The sequence below is a fragment of the Cetorhinus maximus genome, unplaced genomic scaffold (assembly GCF_964194155.1).
Source record: "Cetorhinus maximus unplaced genomic scaffold, sCetMax3.hap1.1 HAP1_SCAFFOLD_2184, whole genome shotgun sequence".
NCBI lineage: Eukaryota > Metazoa > Chordata > Chondrichthyes > Lamniformes > Cetorhinidae > Cetorhinus > Cetorhinus maximus.
Genome location: NW_027598123.1, coordinates 32501 through 42500, shown reverse-complemented (window position 1 = coordinate 42500; position 10000 = coordinate 32501).

Genomic DNA, 10000 nt, shown 5'->3' with positions numbered 1-10000 from the left:
GTGGGTCAATGGTTAACCAGTTAGCAGGCAGAGCAGCCGGCCGGCAATTAGAGCCGCCCGCCCGCCCGCTAATAAGGGTGCAGTTTGGTGCAGAACAGCCCATCAGCTTCCAGGGGCTAAGGACATGTGGGTAAATGGTGAACCAGTTAGCAGGCAGGGCAGCCGGCCGGCCGGTAATTAGAGCCGGCCGCCTGTCCGCCCGCTAATAAGGGTGCAGTATGGTGCAGAACAGCCCATCAGTTTCAAGGGGCTAAGTACATGTGGGTAAATGGTTAACCAGTTAGCAGGCAGGGCAGCCGGCCGGCCGGTAATTAGAGCCGTCCGCCTGTCCGCCCGCTAATAAGGGTGCAGTTAGGTGCAGAACAGCCCCTCTGTTTCCAGGGGCTAAGTACATGTGGGTCAATGGTTAACCAGTTAGCAGGCAATGCAGCCGGCCGGCAATTACAGCCGCCCGCCCGCTAATCAGGGTGCAGTTAGGTGCAGAACAGCCCATCAGCTTCCAGGGGCTAAGGACATGTGGGTAAATGGTTAACCAGTCAGCAGGCAGAGCAGCCGGCCGGCAATTAGAGCCGCCCGCCCGCTAATCAGGGTGCAGATAGGTGCAGAACAGCCCATCATTTTCCAGGGGCTAAGTACATGTGGGTAAATGGTTAACCAGTTAGCAGGCAGGGCAGCCGGCCGGCCGGTAATTAGAGCCGCCCGCCCGGTGATAAGGGTGCAGTTAGGTGCCGGCCAGCCCAGCAGCTCCAGGGGCTATGTACATGTGGGTAAATGGTGAACCAGTTAGCAGGCAGGGCAGCCGGCCGGCCGGTAATTAGAGCCGCCCGCCCGGTGATAAGGGTGCAGTTAGGTGCCGGCCAGCCCAGCAGCTCCAGGGGCTAAGTACATGCGGGTAAATGGTTAACCAGTTAGCAGGCAGGGCAGCCGGCCGGCAATTAGAGCCGCCCGCCCGCTAATCAGGGTGCAGTTCGGTGCAGAACAGCCCATCAGCTCCAGGGGCTAAGTACATGTGGGTAAATGGTTAACCAGTTAGCAGGCAGGGCAGCCGGCCGGTAATTAGAGCCGACCTCCCGGCCATTACGGGTGCAGTTAGGTGCCGACCAGCCCAGCAGCTCCAGGGGCTAAGGACATGTGGGTAAATGATTAACCAGTTAGCAGGCAGGGCAGCCGGCCGGTAATTAGAGCCGACCTCCCGGCCATAGGGCTGCAGTTAGGTGCCGACCAGCCCAGCAGCTCCAGGGGCTAAGTACATGTGGGTAAATGATGAACCAGTTAGCAGGCAGGGCAGCCGGCCGCTAATTACAGCCGCCCGCCCGCTAGTAAGGGTGCAGTTAGGTGCAGGACAGCCCATCAGTTTCCAGGGGCTAAGTACATGTGGGTAAATGGTTAACCAGTTAGCAAGGCAGGGCAGCCGGCCGGCCGGTAATTAGAGCCGGCCGCCTGTCCGCCCGCTAGTAAGGGTGCAGTTAGGTGCAGAACAGCCCATCAGTTTCCAGGGGCTAAGTACATGTGGGTAAAAGGTTAACCAGTTAGCAGGCAGGGCAGCCGGCCGGCCGGTAATTAGAGCCGCCCGCCCGGTGATAAGGGTGCAGTTAGGTGCAGAACAGCCCATCAGTTTCCAGGGGCTAAGTACATGTGGGTAAATGGTTAACCAGTTAGCAAGGCAGGGCAGCCGGCCGGCCGGTAATTAGAGCCGGCCGCCTGTCCGCCCGCCAGTAAGGGTGCAGTGAGTTGCAGAACAGCCCATCAGTTTCCAGGGGCTAAGTACATGTGGGTAAATGGTTAACCAGTTAGCAGGCAGCGCAGCCGGCCGGGAATTACAGCCGGCCGCCTGTCCGCCCGCTAATAAGGGTGCAGTTAGGTGCAGGACAGCCCATCAGTTTCCAGGGGCTAAGTACATGTGGGTCAATGGTGAACCAGTTAGCAGGCAGAGCAGCCGGCCGGCAATTAGAGCCGCCCGCCCGCTAATCAGGGTGCAGTTAGGTGCAGGACAGCCCATCAGTTTCCAGGGGCTAAGTACATGTGGGTAAATGGTTAACCAGTTAGCAGGCAGGGCAGCCGGCCGGCCGGTAATTAGAGCCGGCCGCCTGTCCGCCCACTAATAAGGGTGCAGTTAGGTGCAGAACAGCCCATCAGTTTCCAGGGGCTAAGTACATGTGGGTAAATGGTTAACCAGTTAGCAGGCAGGGCAGCCGGCCGGCCGGTAATTAGAGCCGGCCGCCTGTCCGCCCGCTAATAAGGGTGCAGTTAGGTGCAGAACAGCCCCTCTGTTTCCAGGGGCTAAGTACATGTGGGTCAATGGTTAACCAGTTAGCAGGCAGGGCAGCCGGCCGGCAATTAGAGCCGCCCGCCCGCTAATCAGGGTGCAGTTAGGTGCAGAACAGCCCATCAGTATCCAGGGGCTAAGTACATGTGGGTAAAGGGTTTACCAGTTAGCAGGCAGGGCAGCCGGCCGGCCGGCAATTAGTGCCGACCTCCCGGCAACAAGGGTGCAGTTAGGGCGCCGACCAGCCCAGCAGCTCCAGGGGCTAAGTATATGTGAGTAAATGGTTGACCAGTTAAGCAGGCATGGCAGCCGGCCGGTAAGCGGAGCGTCCCGCCCCGTAATACGGGTGCAGTTAGCTGCAGAACACACCGGCAGGTCCAGGGACGAAGTAGTGGACGGGGAAACGGTTAACCAGTTAACAGGCAGGGCAGCCGTACGGGCAGTAGAGCCGCCCGCCCCGTAATACGGGTGCAGTTCGCGGCAGACCAGCCCCGCAGCTCAAAAGTCTAAGTGGAGAACGGGGAACCGGTTGACCGGTGAGCCGAAGCATGCCAGCAGGCAGGGAAGGTGCAAAAAGGGCCGATAAGACCGAACCGGCACGACTGACAGGCTGCCGGGGGCGGGTTCCCAGCAAACCAGGTGAGGGGGCGTGGCCGGAGGCCGCGCAGCAGAGCCGCCCGCCCGTGAGTACGGTTAGAGGCAGCAGCGGGCTTCCCCAGCAGGGCAGAAGCCGAAGTGCAGGGAGCGAAATGGTTAACCAGCGAGCAGGCAGCATTCCGGCAGGGCTGGAGGGCGAAAAACGGCGTAAAATAACGGACCGGCAGGAGGAAATGGCTGCCGGGGGGCGGACCCAGAGCCCCCACGTGAGGGGGCGGTTCGGGAGGCAGAGCCGCGCATGCGCGGTTGGAAAACGCGTCACGTCGGAGCAGGGTGAAATCATTAACCAGTCGGCCGCTTCGACGTCGGCTGGCCGGGCCGAGGAGGGTCGGACCGGGGAAAGGTTCCCGGTTTCGTGTCCGTCGGGTGGTCCCGAGTGCGGCAGGAAAAAATCCGGAGTCCTGGGAGCCTTTTTTAAAAAAGAACCGGTCCGGGATGGGGTCGGATTTGGAAGCGTTTGCGGGGCCTAGGTGCCTCTTCGTCGGCATGACTACCGGACGGTCACCCGCCGATCGGCATTTGCGATTTGTTGGCTGGGGAGGTTGGCGGGGTACCTGCAGAATAGTAGGAGGTGGCAAATCGAGAATCGGTCGACATCGCCAAGTGCCTTCTCGAGCCTCCAGGTCTGCAGGGACCGACCCAGGCTGCCCCCAAACCGACCGCGAGGCCGTGCCGGGCGGCCATTTTTGGCCATTTTCGGCATTTTTCGCGTCTTTCGGTAGGTCACGGAAAGCGGCGGCCTGAAGCCCGGGCGTGCCCGGGGAAGGCTCCCCTTCGCCCGCGGGACCGGATTTGCCCCGGAAACGTCCCGAAGCCGGCCGGGAAGGCGGTTTCGAGGGCGAAGCACCTCCGATTGCCTTCGCAAGGCCGGGGAAAGTGGCCCCTGGGCCCGGGAGAGCAAAATCCGTGCGAGGACGGAAGCCCATGAGGTCAGATCCGAGGACCTTACCCGGCGCCCGGTGGGGGTATTCCCGCAGAGAGCAGCGAATCTGCCCGGCGACGGGTCAAGTTGCAATTTCTGGCATGCCACTCCTGGAGCTGGTTCATGAGTTCCCCTCGGAAGTCCCGATGAGGAAAGGGCAAAATGGCGTTTTGCGGGCTTTGGGGCCTCTTCGTCGGTAGGACTACCGCCCGACCTTACGGTTGGAATTGTCGGCAGGGGAGGTTGGCGGGGTACCTGCAGAATAGTAGGAGGTGGCAAATCGAGAATCGGTCGACATCGCCAAACGCCTTCTCGAGCCTCCAGGTCTGCAGGGACCGACCCAGGCTGCCGCCAAACCGACCGACAGGCCCTGCCGGCGGCCATTTTTGGCCATTTTCGGCATTTTTCGCCTCTTTCGGCCGGGATGGAAAAGCGGCGGACTGAAGCCCGGGCCTGCCCGGGGAAGCCTCCTAATCGCCCGGGGGACCGGATTTGCCCCGGTGAGAGCCCCGGAAACGTCCCGAAGCCGGCCGGGAAGGCGGCCAAGGGCGAAGCACCTCCGATTGCATTGGCAGGCCGTGCAAAGTGGCCTCCGGGCCCGCGAGACAATGCAGGGTGCCCTCGGTGTGCCCCTGAGAAATGGTTAACCAAACGAAGGACAGTGCGCCTCGGATTGCATTGGCAGGCCGTGCAAAGAGGCCCCCGGGCCCGCGAGACGTTACAGGTTGCCCTCGGTGTGCCCCTGAGAAATGGTTAACCAATTGGACTTGGTCTCTGGCAGAGAGACAAAGTGTTTTCACGAGAAATGGTTAACCAATTGGACTTAGTCTCTGGCAGAGAGGCAAAGTGTTTTCAAGAGAAATGGTTAACCAATTGGACTTAGTCTCTGAACGGCAGGCAAATTGTGGCCTTGAGAAATGATTAACCAATTGGACTTAGTCTCTGGCGGAGAGGCAAAGTGTTTTCTCGGGAAATAATTAACCAATGAGGCCAATGGACCTCGGGTTGCATTGGCAGGCCGGGCAATGTGGCTCTTGGGCCCGCGAGAGCAAAATCCGTGCACAGACGGAAGTCCATGAGGTCAGATCCGAGGCCTTTACCCGGCACCCGGTGGGGGTATTCCCGCAGAGAGTAGCGAATCTGCCCGGCGACGGGTCAAGTTGCAATTTCTGGCATGCCACTCCTGGAGCTGGTTCATGAGTTCCCCTCGGAAGTCCCGATGAGGAAAGGGCAAAATGGCGTTTTGCGGGCTTTTAGGGCCTCCTGGACGGTAGGACTACCGCCCGACCTTACGGTTGGAATTGTTGGCAGGGGAGGTTGGCGGGGTACCTGCAGAATAGTAGGAGGTGGCAAATCGAGAATCGGTCGACATCGCCAAAAACCTTCTCGAGCCTCCAGGTCTGCAGGGACCGACCCAGGCTGCCGCCAAACCGACCGAGAGGCCCTGCCGGCGGCCATTTTTGGCCATTTTCGGCATTTTTCGCCTCTTTCGGCCGGGATGGAAAAGCGGCGGCCTGAAGCCCGGGCCTGCCCGGGGAGGCCTCCTAATCGCCCGGGGGACCGGATTTGCCCCGGTGAGAGCCCCCGAAACGCCCCGAAGCCGGCCGGGAAGGCGGCCAAGGCCGAAGCACCTCGCATTGCGTTGGCAGGCCGTGCAAAGTGGCCTCCGGGCCCGCGAGACAATGCAGGGTGCCCTCGGTGTGCCCCTGAGAAATGGTTAACCAAACGAAGGACAGTGCGCCTCGGATTGCATTGGCAGGCCGTGCAAAGGGGCCCCCGGGCCCGCGAGACGTTACAGGTTGCCCTCGGTGTGCCCCTGAGAAATGGTTAACCAATTGGACTTAGTCTCTGGCAGAGAGACAAAGTGTTTTCACGAGAAATGGTTAACCAATTGGACTTCGTCTCTGGCAGAGAGGCAAAGTGTTTTCCAGAGAAATGGTTAACCAATTGGACTTAGTCTCTGGCAGAGAGGCAAAGTGTTTTCAAGAGAAATGGTTAACCAATTGGACTTAGTCTCTGGCAGAGAGGCAAAGTGTTTTCCAGAGAAATGGTTAACCAATTGGACTTTGTCTCTGGCAGAGAGGCAAAGTGTTTTCACGAGAAATGGTTAACCAATTGGACTTAGTCTCTGGCGGAGAGACAAAGTGTTTTCAAGAGAAATGGTTAACCAATTGGACTTAGTCTCTGGCAGAGAGGCAAAGTGTTTTCAAGAGAAATGGTTAACCAATTGAACTTGGTCTCTGAACGGCAGGCAAATTGTGGCCTTGAGAAATGATTAACCAATTGGACTTAGTCTCTGGCGGAGAGACAAAGTGTTTTCACGAGAAATGGTTAACCAATTGGACTTAGTCTCTGGCAGAGAGGCAAAGTGTTTTCCTGAGAAATGGTTAACCAATTGGACTTAGTCTCTGCCGGAGAGACAAAGTGTTTTCACGAGAAATGGTTAACCAATTGGACTTAGTCTCTGGCAGAGAGGCAAAGTGTTTTCCTGAGAAATGGTTAACCAATTGGACTTAGTCTCTGGCAGAGAGGCAAAGTGTTTTCACGAGAAATGGGTAACCAATTGGACTTAGTCTCTGGCAGAGAGGCAAAGTGTTTTCAAGAGAAATGGTTAACCAATTGGACTTCGTCTCTGGCAGAGAGGCAAAGTGTTTTCCAGAGAAATGGTTAACCAATTGGACTTAGTCTCTGGCGGAGAGACAAAGTGTTTTCAAGAGAAATGGATAACCAATTGGACTTAGTCTCTGGCAGAGAGGCAAAGTGTTTTCACGAGAAATGGGTAACCAATTGGACTTAGTCTCTGGCAGAGAGGCAAAGTGTTTTCAAGAGAAATGGTTAACCAATTGGACTTAGTCTCTGGCGGAGAGACAAAGTGTTTTCAAGAGAAATGGTTAACCAATTGGACTTAGTCTCTGGCAGAGAGGCAAAGTGTTTTCAAGAGAAATGGTTAACCAATTGGACTTGGTCTCTGAACGGCAGGCAAATTGTGGCCTTGAGAAATGATTAACCAATTGGACTTAGTCTCTGGCGGAGAGGCAAAGTGTTTTCACGAGAAATGGTTAACCAATTGGACTTCGTCTCTGGCAGAGAGGCAAAGTGTTTTCCTGAGAAATGGTTAACCAATTGGACTTAGTCTCTGGCAGAGAGGCAAAGTGTTTTCACGAGAAATGGATAACCAATTGGACTTAGTCTCTGGCAGAGAGGCAAAGTGTTTTCCTGAGAAATGGTTAACCAATTGGACTTAGTCTCTGGCAGAGAGGCAAAGCGTTTTCCTGAGAAATGGTTAACCAATTGGACTTAGTCTCTGGCGGAGAGGCAAAGTGTTTTCAAGAGAAATGGTTAACCAATTGGACTTAGTCTCTGGCGGAGAGGCAAAGTGTTTTCACGAGAAATGGTTAACCAATTGGACTTAGTCTCTGAACGGCAGGCAAACTGTGCCCCTGAGAAATGGTTAACCAATTGGACTTCGTCTCTGGCAGAGAGGCAAAGTGTTTTCAAGAGAAATGGTTAACCAATTGGACTTGGTCTCTGAACGGCAGGCAAATTGTGGCCTTGAGAAATGATTAACCAATTGGACTTAGTCTCTGGCGGAGAGGCAAAGTGTTTTCACGAGAAATGGTTAACCAATTGGACTTCGTCTCTGGCAGAGAGGCAAAGTGTTTTCCTGAGAAATGGTTAACCAATTGGACTTAGTCTCTGGCAGAGAGGCAAAGTGTTTTCACGAGAAATGGATAACCAATTGGACTTAGTCTCTGGCAGAGAGGCAAAGCGTTTTCCTGAGAAATGGTTAACCAATTGGACTTAGTCTCTGGCGGAGAGGCAAAGTGTTTTCAAGAGAAATGGTTAACCAATTGGACTTAGTCTCTGGCGGAGAGGCAAAGTGTTTTCACGAGAAATGGTTAACCAATTGGACTTAGTCTCTGAACGGCAGGCAAATTGTGGCCTTGAGAAATGATTAACCAATTGGACTTAGTCTCTGGCGGAGAGGCAAAGTGTTTTCTCGAGAAATAATGAACCAATGAGGACAATGGACCTCGGGTTGCATTGGCAGGCCGGGCAAAGTGGCTCTTGGGCCCGCGAGAGCAAAATCCGTGCACAGACGGAAGTCCATGAGGTCAGATCCGAGGCCTTTACGCGGCACCCGGTGGGGGTATTCCCGCAGAGAGTAGCGAATCTGCCCGGCGACGGGTCAAGTTGCAATTTCTGGCATGCCACTCCTGGAGCTGGTTCATGAGTTCCCCTCGGAAGTCCCGATGAGGAAAGGGCAAAATGGCGTTTTGCGGGCTTTGGGGCCTCTTCGTCGGTAGGACTACCGCCCGACCTTACGGTTGGAATTGTCGGCAGGGGAGGTTGGCGGGGTACCTGCAGAATAGTAGGAGGTGGCAAATCGAGAATCGGTCGACATCGCCAAAAACCTTCTCGAGCCTCCAGGTCTGCAGGGACCGACCCAGGCTGCCGCCAAACCGACCGAGAGGCCCTGCCGGCGGCCATTTTTGGCCATTTTCGGCATTTTTCGCCTCTTTCGGCCGGGATGGAAAAGCGGCGGCCTGAAGCCCGGGCCTGCCCGGGGAGGCCTCCTAATCGCCCGGGGGACCGGATTTGCCCCGGTGAGAGCCCCCGAAACGCCCCGAAGCCGGCCGGGAAGGCGGCCAAGGGCGAAGCACCTCGCATTGCGTTGGCAGGCCGTGCAAAGTGGCCTCCGGGCCCGCGAGACAATGCAGGGTGCCCTCGGTGTGCCCCTGAGAAATGGTTAACCAAACGAAGGACAGTGCGCCTCGGATTGCATTGGCAGGCCGTGCAAAGGGGCCCCCGGGCCCGCGAGACGTTACAGGTTGCCCTCGGTGTGCCCCTGAGAAATGGTTAACCAATTGGACTTAGTCTCTGGCAGAGAGACAAAGTGTTTTCACGAGAAATGGTTAACCAATTGGACTTAGTCTCTGGCAGAGAGGCAAAGTGTTTTCCAGAGAAATGGTTAACCAATTGGACTTAGTCTCTGGCAGAGAGGCAAAGTGTTTTCAAGAGAAATGGTTAACCAATTGGACTTAGTCTCTGGCAGAGAGGCAAAGTGTTTTCCAGAGAAATGGTTAACCAATTGGACTTTGTCTCTGGCAGAGAGGCAAAGTGTTTTCACGAGAAATGGTTAACCAATTGGACTTAGTCTCTGGCGGAGAGACAAAGTGTTTTCAAGAGAAATGGTTAACCAATTGGACTTAGTCTCTGGCAGAGAGGCAAAGTGTTTTCAAGAGAAATGGTTAACCAATTGAACTTGGTCTCTGAACGGCAGGCAAATTGTGGCCTTGAGAAATGATTAACCAATTGGACTTAGTCTCTGGCGGAGAGACAAAGTGTTTTCACGAGAAATGGTTAACCAATTGGACTTAGTCTCTGGCAGAGAGGCAAAGTGTTTTCCTGAGAAATGGTTAACCAATTGGACTTAGTCTCTGCCGGAGAGACAAAGTGTTTTCACGAGAAATGGTTAACCAATTGGACTTAGTCTCTGGCAGAGAGGCAAAGTGTTTTCCTGAGAAATGGTTAACCAATTGGACTTAGTCTCTGGCAGAGAGGCAAAGTGTTTTCACGAGAAATGGTTAACCAATTGGACTTAGTCTCTGGCAGAGAGGCAAAGTGTTTTCAAGAGAAATGGTTAACCAATTGGACTTAGTCTCTGGCAGAGAGGCAAAGCGTTTTCCTGAGAAATGGTTAACCAATTGGACTTGGTCTCTGAGCGGCAGGCAAATTGTGGCCTTGAGAAATGATTAACCAATTGGACTTAGTCTCTGGCGGAGAGGCAAAGTGTTTTCCTGAGAAATGGTTAACCAATTGGACTTAGTCTCTGAACGGCAGGCAAATTGCGGCCATGAGAAATGGTTAACCAATTGGACTTAGTCTCTGGCAGAGAGGCAAAGTGTTTTCCTGAGAAATGGTTAACCAATTGGACTTAGTCTGTGAACAGCAGGCAAATTGCGGCCATGAGAAATGGTTAACCAATTGGACTTAGTCTCTGGCAGAGAGGCAAAGTGTTTTCCTGAGAAATGGTTAACCAATTGGACTTAGTCTCTGGCGGAGAGGCAAAGTGTTTCCCGTTGTAATGGTTGGCCAATGCACTTCGGATTGCGTTGGTAGGCCGTGGAAAGTGGCTCTTGGGCCCGCGAGAG